This window comes from Sinocyclocheilus grahami, unplaced genomic scaffold (assembly GCF_001515645.1).
Source record: "Sinocyclocheilus grahami isolate Dianchi unplaced genomic scaffold, SAMN03320097.WGS_v1.1 scaffold1694.1, whole genome shotgun sequence".
NCBI classification, from domain to species: Eukaryota; Metazoa; Chordata; class Actinopteri; order Cypriniformes; family Cyprinidae; genus Sinocyclocheilus; species Sinocyclocheilus grahami.
The window spans coordinates 105944-115634 of NW_015506873.1; positions in this window are offsets into that span (position 1 = coordinate 105944).

The window sequence follows — 9691 nt, forward strand, 5'->3', positions numbered from 1 at the left end:
ATACACATATGCAAATATACATATATGCAAATATACATTTCCAGTTTGCCCCGCAAGATTTATTAATCATTTATTTAAAAGACAGAAGTACACTTGTGGACAGTGCCACTGGAGAAACCTAACGGTACAAAGGTGAAAGTCCAGAGATAAGTATGAGCACATACTAAAATAATAATCAAGAGTAATTAAGAAACATATTATACACTGTAAGAAATAAATCTGTAGAAACACAGAAAAGGTACTATTCATTTTCTGCCAGGACCTCAACTTTATATACATCAATTTTACTGACATTTCCTTTAACCCCAAAGCACAACACAGTGCAATGATTAGTTTAAAATATGGGTAAAACACCTGTCAAAAATCAATATGAAAAATCCCTTCATATTAACTCAGTACATTGGACTTATTTTTACTTTTCTTAGAGTGCAGTAATTATACAAAAGGATAAAGGTAATACATTTAGTGACAAGCTAAGTAGCTCTCCATGAGTATTCTCTTATGTGCTTTAATATCACTGTTAGCACAGAGCACATAAATACTAACTGCTGTGGTGTGTTGATATTTTCTAGCTAATATTGACTGTGAATAATGTGTCTGTGATTATTAGTCAGAAAATATGTTCAAACGTGTTCTGTCATTGTCTCTCTGTGGGTGTCGTGTGGTGCCAGGTACTGTGCTTACATTAGATAGTATTGTTTGCTTATCCTCGTTCTGCACCCATGTGATCGTTCACTTCTCCGTCTGCTGACGCCTTGAAAGGACGCTATTTAGAGGCGACGGTGAGAGAGGAACAGCATTACCTGCAGACTTTAGACTCTCGCTTTGACATGAAGATGGGATGGGGATTATCAGAACAATAATCATTATTGAACCCAGCATTTTTTAGAGTGTAGAGTTGTTAGCGCCTGTTTGAGCTACAGGAAAACTTACTTAAGTGCAAACTGAGTGTAATGTTTTCAGACACCTGCTTGCATGTTTATCACAATTAAAAGAAAATGTATTATACTTAAAATTTATGTAAAATGCAATTAGCGGAATTCCTTTCTATTTAATTAAGTCAGACTTAACTACACCTTAATATGTATAAATTCATAATTATTTACTGTCTTGTAAATATGGATAAAGTACTGCTGAACGTACTGACAAGCATTTATGATAAATTAAATATACTTTAACTTAATTTCTATTGAAACTTCACATATTATTTGTAACAGTAGAGTTAAAATGATTTCAGAGCACTTTACATGAGCATTAGTATATTCAACACATCAAAATGCATGAAAAAAGATGATTAAACTTAATGAATTAAAATGTAATTTTAACACTGTTAATTAGACATTATTACATGGTGTACTTTTAAAAGTGTACTTTTAAAAAACAGTCATGAAAGTGACTTTTACACACTTAAGTTGACTTTTATTCCATAATATATATAAATGGGAGTATTGATGTGAATATGTTGTGAGATAAGCAGGTTCTAAAGCTTAGCCAGATATCCTAGTTGCTTATTAACTCTTTGAATGAATGCTTTGTTGAATTCATCCTGGCAGTGATCTAACCTGCGGTCAGTACGTTAGTGAAATGTTTTGCCCATGTGTTTTTTTTTACTTCTTCTGGTGTTGAATGAAATGCAGGAGACTGAAGGAAAGACTTCATTAGGTCATATCCTGGTCACAGTAAGATTTATAGTGTATTGTCTAACAGCGTTTGTGTACTCTCTCTGTCTCTCGTCCTGCATTTGTAACAGAACAAAGGTGCTCTTTTCTCTCAGGACGGTTGTCGTGGCAACGGCGAGAGGGGCCGTGTCACACCGTAATCCACCCATGAGGCTTTGCTGCAGGTAAGCACATTACACCATCGGACTGTTCAGATCCTCTTGCAAATTTCAAGCACTGAATGATTTTCAGACAAACGTGATTATAAATATCTGCCATTACTGGTACATGAATGGTTTACTTATAGTATGACTCTGATGGGGGAAGAAAATGCGTTTTATCATAAAAAACAGAAGTGAGAGAAGATGTTTACAGGAAAGACGGGAAGAATAAATCTGTTAAACTGAACTCAGATCCAAACTGAATTGACACCACACCTTCAGCACAAGTAAACAGCTCAGAGTGGAAAAATTTACATTTTAAAGCCCTTGAGAAGAGAAACATTGCATTTACCTCAGTTCGGCCCAGATTTACTCTGTTTATAAACCTTCAAAAGAGCCTGAACATAGTTAACCTTTCACCCAAACAAAACTCAGTCTTATCTGAATCATTGCTGCTCACGTTGCTTTTAAAAAGCTAAAAATGACCGTTCAAATCCTTATCGGGCCTGATGTGCACACTTCAGAGTATATGACTTAGTATTATCTGCTGTACCGAATGATAGAACGCTCAGGTCAGATGTTACTTAATAGGCTGGTTCAGAATGAATCCCACAAGCATGCTTGAACAGTCCCAGCGATTGCAAATATTAACACAGATCACTAAGACGTCACTAAGAATAAACTGCCCCTGCTGATGGCATAGTTTGCTATAATAATTAGATTATTACTATAGTTTACACAGGTGCTTATATACAATATGACATTTTTTACTGTTTACAGAACTATAAATCTGCACACATCAAGACTGGTTATATTGGACTGTGGGTTATGTGTGAATAGGAAGGAATTTAATTAAATTTTTATTTAGCAAAAAAAAAATAGATATTGTATTTAAATGTTTCATTTAAAGCAGAATTAAAATAAATCAAAGAAATTTGTATAACTACTGTAAGAGCAGTTTTATTAAATTTTTCAGAATTAAACTACCAGAATTAATTATCCATAAAGATTTTTTTATACAGACACTTTTTATTGGTGTTTTCAGAAAAAAATAAAAAATAAAATAGTTTTGATAATTATAACTTAAATTGTATGGGCCATCAAAGGATTCCAGTTTTGATGACATTATTTTTAAGTGAAATGAAATCAGTGTTACGACCAGTTTTATGATGAGTCATAGCATTATAACAAACATGTACAATGACTTGAGAAAATATATTTGGGAAATGAATAAGAATAGATACTCCAAATCAAGTGATTTGTGAATCGTGATGGTATACAAAATGATTTACTTATTTATTTGATCCCACTCAATATAAGGCGTCTTTAACTCATATGCACTTGCATTATACAATTAAGCATTTGATTCAATGTAGTTACTGTGCACGTACTTGTTGTAAAGCAAAACTCTAGCCAGATTCAGAATCTTGCAGCTCAGCTATGACAACTGGTGTAGCAATTGAATGTGTCAACTGTGGACGTCCATTAAAAACAGGGTGTGGCCAGTGCTGAACTGACCAATAGACAAGCTCGGTGATTGTGAATGTATGTGACTGTATGGTGGGAACAGTCAGACACCAGCAGTGATACACGTGTCACGATCTTCAAGCCAAGTGCACATCATCTGCGTCTTTAAATTACACTGAACTCAGATGCTGCAACTTAGATTATGTAGAACATATGGATGATGAACTGCTGGAAATTTACTGTGAAACCAACAGCACTGCTGATTTTATTAGTGCTGTTTATGGATTTTCATTCAAACCTTTCTTCGTGCATTTCACAACACGTCAGCTTGTGATTCTTATTAAATGGGGATCGTGTTCAGGATTCTTTACCTTAGTCTCTGAGATCCTGACACCTTGAACTACTGTAGACATCAGCTAGTTTGCAGTTCTGGAAAACGGTGGTACTGGAGACTAAAGGGATCCTGATGGTTTAAATCTTGGTTTAACATCTAATTCTTCACCTTTTGCAGTTCATGTATTTTCTTCTCAACCTGCTTTCTTTTGTGACCCAATGAGCATTTCTTGACCAATGGCCACGCATTAATTTAGCAATGCTTTCCATGGGCATTTGATCATTTTAGCTTGGGAAAAATATATATATATATATATGACCAGAACATCAACTTGCCTGATAATTATGCACATACTGTATATATGATTATGTCTTATTCATAAATGATGATAAGTATTAATGAGAGAAGCTACTGAAGATGTCATTTTTTATTTGGTTATTAATGATTTTACTTATGAGCTTTGGGAAGTTCCACATTCAAATGTTTCTTTTTCTGTTTCTGTTCTTGTTGTGTGAACAACAGAGCAAGTAAGTCAATAAAAGCCGTAGAATATCTTACAGGTGAGATGAATACATTGATTCAAACTGATGAATGAGTGTTTTTTTGTCACTGGGCATTAAAGTCTGCAGTTCAATGCTCACACTGGGTGTGACACTGCGACACAGGACTGAAGTATTGGCAGAGGCGGGGCATGATAAGCTCACAGCAGAAATGCCCTCGACATGTGTCAGGACGCTGGAAATTGCTCAGCCATTCTGCAGAAAGGAAACAGGGTGGAGGAGAAGTGTGTGTCTACAGGAAACGCGGGGCTGATTTGACCAACTACTATAATAAGCTAATGAGGAAGTCGTGTCATTATGCGTCCGTTGTTTTCATTCCCCATTTGTGTGATTAATTTGCTCTCATAAAAGGAAGTTTTTAAGGCAAAAAATGCCCTGTCAGAGGACTGTGAGAAAGAAACATTTGAATCAGTTTTATTAAAGGGAAAGTTATGATTGGATGAGCCAAGTTTTAAATGAACACATTCCTTGACAACAGCCAGCAGTCACTCTAATTAACAATATTACTTTATGGAAGAATGTATGAATAACTGATTATTGTTAGATGTGGATGTACCTATTAACTGAACATTGGTGATTTTACCACGCTTAAGCACTGTTTTACAACATGTTCATAAAGTATAGTTTTATTACATGGGGTCATGCATCTCTGTCTCTGTATATTAATATAATGAAAGGCCACTTAAGTGTAATTGAAGAGAGTACACCTTTCTGACTGTTTCTTATAACATGCTGCGCAGTAAGCATGTAAGAAATATTGCTGCTGCAAATATAACATACATGAAATAACCCCCCACAAAGCAGGAGACATAGAAGGGACAATACAAGCCAAAACAAGAACAAAACACCCCCCAACAAGCCGATCTATCGCCAAGGCATATGTACTGCTGCCGCTCCGAAGAGCCATGTGAACCGCATGTATTAGTGTGCCTGGGCTACCACGCCGACCGGCTTAACAATAGTGGCCTATGGCTATGTGAGCCTTGGCTACCAAGCCGACTGGCTTAACAATAGTGGCCTATGGCTATGTGAGCCTTGGTTACCACGCCGACCGGCTTAACAATAGTGGCCTATGGCTATGTGAGCCTTGGCTACCACGCCGACCGGCTTAACACTAGTGGCCTATGACTATGTGAGCCTGGGCTACCATGCCGACCGGCTTAACAATAGTGGCCTATGACTATGTGAGCCTGGGCTACCACGCCGACCGGCTTAACAATAGTGGCCTACGGCTATGTGAGCCTGGGCTACCACACCAACTGGCTTAACTCTAATTAGACGCGCACTATGTTTAATGTTTAATTAACAAAATGGATATACGTTGCAATCCGATAGATAAGACCCCAGCACCCACCTGAGCAAATATCATAATTTAGTCAATTGATAACTGCTGTTACATTCTCCACTACATCAGTCCCAGCGGCAGCATAACAGCTTGTTAATTCATGTTCGTGCAATGATGAGACGGACAAAGTTAGCCGATACATGCCATTTTACTCTCTCTTGCAAATACAATCTGTCAAAGTTGCAGTGCACAAAAACCCCTGGGTGGACTGACCTGAATGAACTAAAATAAAATCAGAATATAAATGTTCTTTCTCCGTTTTCTGAATTACACAGCACAGCAAGAGCACACGTCGCAAGAGCACATTTCTTCGAATTACACTACCCATAATGCGTTTCACTCGGAACTAACTGTTACAGCCGTAGATAGTGATCTTCAGCATCTCCTGCAACACTGTCATTGATATGACTGCGATAAGCGTGTGCTTCTGACACTGCGTGCAGCTGAAATCAACCACACACTCATCACAATGAAAACATCGACCTTAGAAATAACGAACGTGAACACTGGAATAATCGCCGTTGTATATGGCAAACCCCCGTTGAAATGCATACACAAGAATGCTTATTTCATTTAACCTGTTTCATATCCGTTACTATTGGCGTGTCCTCAGAGTGATTACATATGCTCTCAACTGTGTTTTACTCCAGCTGTAATAAACACAGATGCTAAATGCTGCTGCTAATATACTTAATATGCGCTCCTGCATACAATGCAAACTGCTAACATGACACTTAGTTTAAACTTGATTATGGTTGCTCATTTTTTTATTCAATTAGGCAAACCACGCAATACACAGCGATGTTGATTAGAAGAGCATTCACTTATCTTAGACGTTGATTTCGCTGTTCTGAAGCAAGCTGCAACTGCTACGGCAAGCACTAGTCATATATTTGAATGTTGAGCAGTGAGCTCATTGGCTACCGATACAGGAGAGAACCAATCAGCTGTGTCATGTGATAATGGATGTCATTAGGTCAGATTTAGTTAGACCTATCAGACTGCACCATCTAGAGTTTCATGCCAGAACTCTGTATTTCTTTAAAGTTGCTTAATGTTACATTTAAAGTTAATATTTTAAATATACTATATTGGGTAACACTTTATTTTAAGGTGTCCTTGTTACACATATTACATGTACTTACTATTATAATAACAATTAATTATGCATAATTACAAGCAGTGTTGGGAGTAAGGCATTACAAAAGTAATAATATTACAGTAGTATATTAATTTTTGCTGTAACGCAGTAATATAACGCATTACTAATACAATTTGGGTAATATTATTACTCGTTACAATCTCAGTAACGCAAGTTACAACAACATTTTAATTCAAAATTAAGTGGTGAATTTACTCACGCCGCAAAACAGCACCAGAGAAAAAAAATCCGCCGGTAAATTAGTCTGTCTATTTCCTGTTGCTGGAATTTGGTTGAGATGACTGCAGAGACGGATTCTACATTTGTGAGATGGACACACTCCAGTTATTTTCAGTTCGTCGGAGAAAAGGATAAGAATGCATAGTCAGGTGCAATATATGCGACACTAAACTCTCAACATGGAGAAATAGCACGAGTTATCGGTACTTACTATTATAATAACAATTAATTATGCATAATTACAAGCAGTGTTGGGAGTAAGGCATTACAAAAGTAATAATATTACAGTAGTATATTAATTTTTGCTGTAACGCAGTAATATAACGCATTACTAATACAATTTGGGTAATATTATTACTCGTTACAATCTCAGTAACGCAAGTTACAACAACATTTTAATTCAAAATTAAGTGGTGAATTTACTCACGCCGCAAAACAGCACCAGAGAAAAAAAATCCGCCGGTAAATTAGTCTGTCTATTTCCTGTTGCTGGAATTTGGTTGAGATGACTGCAGAGACGGATTCTACATTTGTGAGATGGACACACTCCAGTTATTTTCAGTTCGTCGGAGAAAAGGATAAGAATGCATAGTCAGGTGCAATATATGCGACACTAAACTCTCAACATGGAGAAATAGCACGAGTTATCGGAGAGAGCTGCGGGGTCGAGAAGGGAAAAAAGGTGGTGGACGAGCGCAGACAAGCAACAAAAATAAGTTTAACTAAAAATAACAAAATCTGGTTTTATTAAATCATAGTCTATAAAATGAATGAATATGCGAAATATTTGACTTAAATAGCCTAATTGACAGATTAACAAAACTAAAGGAAAAGACAGATATGCTGCTGAGTTTGGTTCATAGGCTATTTGTGTGGCGCGGCGCCGCGCTCTACGAAAGTCCACAGAAAGGAAACCGAGATGACAGAAATAAAAGTAAACACATTGCAGTTTCTAATGATCTGTATGACCAAAAATGACGGAGTATTTTTTTGTTGTTTCCGCTGTTCGATGGCGCCGGCGCCTCACGCACACACATACAGCATTGCAAACGTTGCAGCCTGTTCATTATCAGAATAAAATAAAGTCAACCAAACAGATACACTGGTTAATTTATATAGTGCGTACTGCGTAGTTACAATCCGTGACGTTCAGCCTGAGCTCAGGCCAAACACACACTTGCTCATGTGAAGAGGATGATTTTTAAGCGCGTTAAGTAAGCCTGGTTTACATAATAAATAATAGTTTTGCATTCAAATACATCGCAAATATGGACACATTTAATTGGATTAATGCCGATTGAGAGAGGTAGGCTGCGCGAGAACGCCGTTTGCTTTCAGTTTCGCATTGAATTAGCTAGCCTAATTCGTTTTGGCTTGTTTAGCAACTTATATTTTTCATTCTTGTTTTCTTCTGAAACCGTTCAAAATAGCCTATAGACTAGGTATTGTGTTTATTGTTTGTATATTATAACATTTCGCTTTATTTACCGGTGTTATTTATGAATGTGATAATGCGGTTTGTGCTGATCTGTGTTTAACCTAAACTAGGCTGTAACGTAACATTAATGTAGACCTATACCGGTATCTAAATAGGCCCAGTTTTTTATAATTTTCTTTTTTATAAAATATTTTAGAATTTTATGCTATATAGACCTACCACATTACCCTCCACTGGATGTAGAATGAGCAGCAATAAACTACATTTTGGCATTTTGTAATACTTATGTGGATATTTTGGTGAAAGTAAGTCAAAAGTAATGTAACGCATTACAATTCAGAGACAGTAATATTGTAATGTAACTAATTACTTTCAAAAGACAGTAACTAGTAATATATAATGTATTACATTTTATAACTTGCCCAGCACTGATTACAAGTAACCCTATGCCAAGCCCTAATCCTAACACTAACCATATAGTAAGTACATGTAGTTAATTAAAGTAATATTACTTTTTGTAATAAGATACCCTCAAAGTATTTCTGGCAACATTGTTGACCTGATTGCACAGATACTATATGAACTGAACAGAGCTGGACGATTACATCACTGAATCAACAATGAACTGACTTTAACTGATAAATTGGCTGTTTTCTATTCTCCTCTTGCATTTTCAGCACAGGTTCTTCCTGTTTAACACTCCTGTTAAAGCTGCTTTGACACAATCTGTATTGTATAAAGCGCTATATAAATAAAGCTGACTTGACTCGACTTGACTATTTAAAGTATTTAGATTTATTTAAAACCAGTTAAACTCTGCTGATCCGGATACGGGTCCAAAGTCACGTTAAAAATGTGTATGCTTCATTTACATAGCCTTCCTTATATGGTATCAGCCCATATATGGATTCATTTGAAAGCTTGGAGTGTCTTCTTTACAAAGAATACCATTCCTTTTGGTTTTTATATTCATAAAGCAGTAAAATTAAGCTTAGAAATGTATTCGTCCCACACACGATTTTCCGCCCAGCCATTGCGAACTTTTTTTTACGAAGAATGTGTATTTGATATATTTTTTACAATAAAGTCAAGTCATATATCACAAGAAAGCTCTCATTCTCAGAAGAGTTTATATATATTTTATTGTGTGACAATCATAGATCGAATTATCTTCAATTGAATCGCGATGGAGAAAAAACCCCGGAATTTTTTATTGTGAAACATTTCTACTCGTAGCACTGCTTCAGTTAGCCGCAAACAGCCACAAATATATATAAACTCTATATTACCTTTTAGATTAGGATCTCTTCTTTCAAACAAGACCATTTTCAGGTTTCTGCGTGCTTC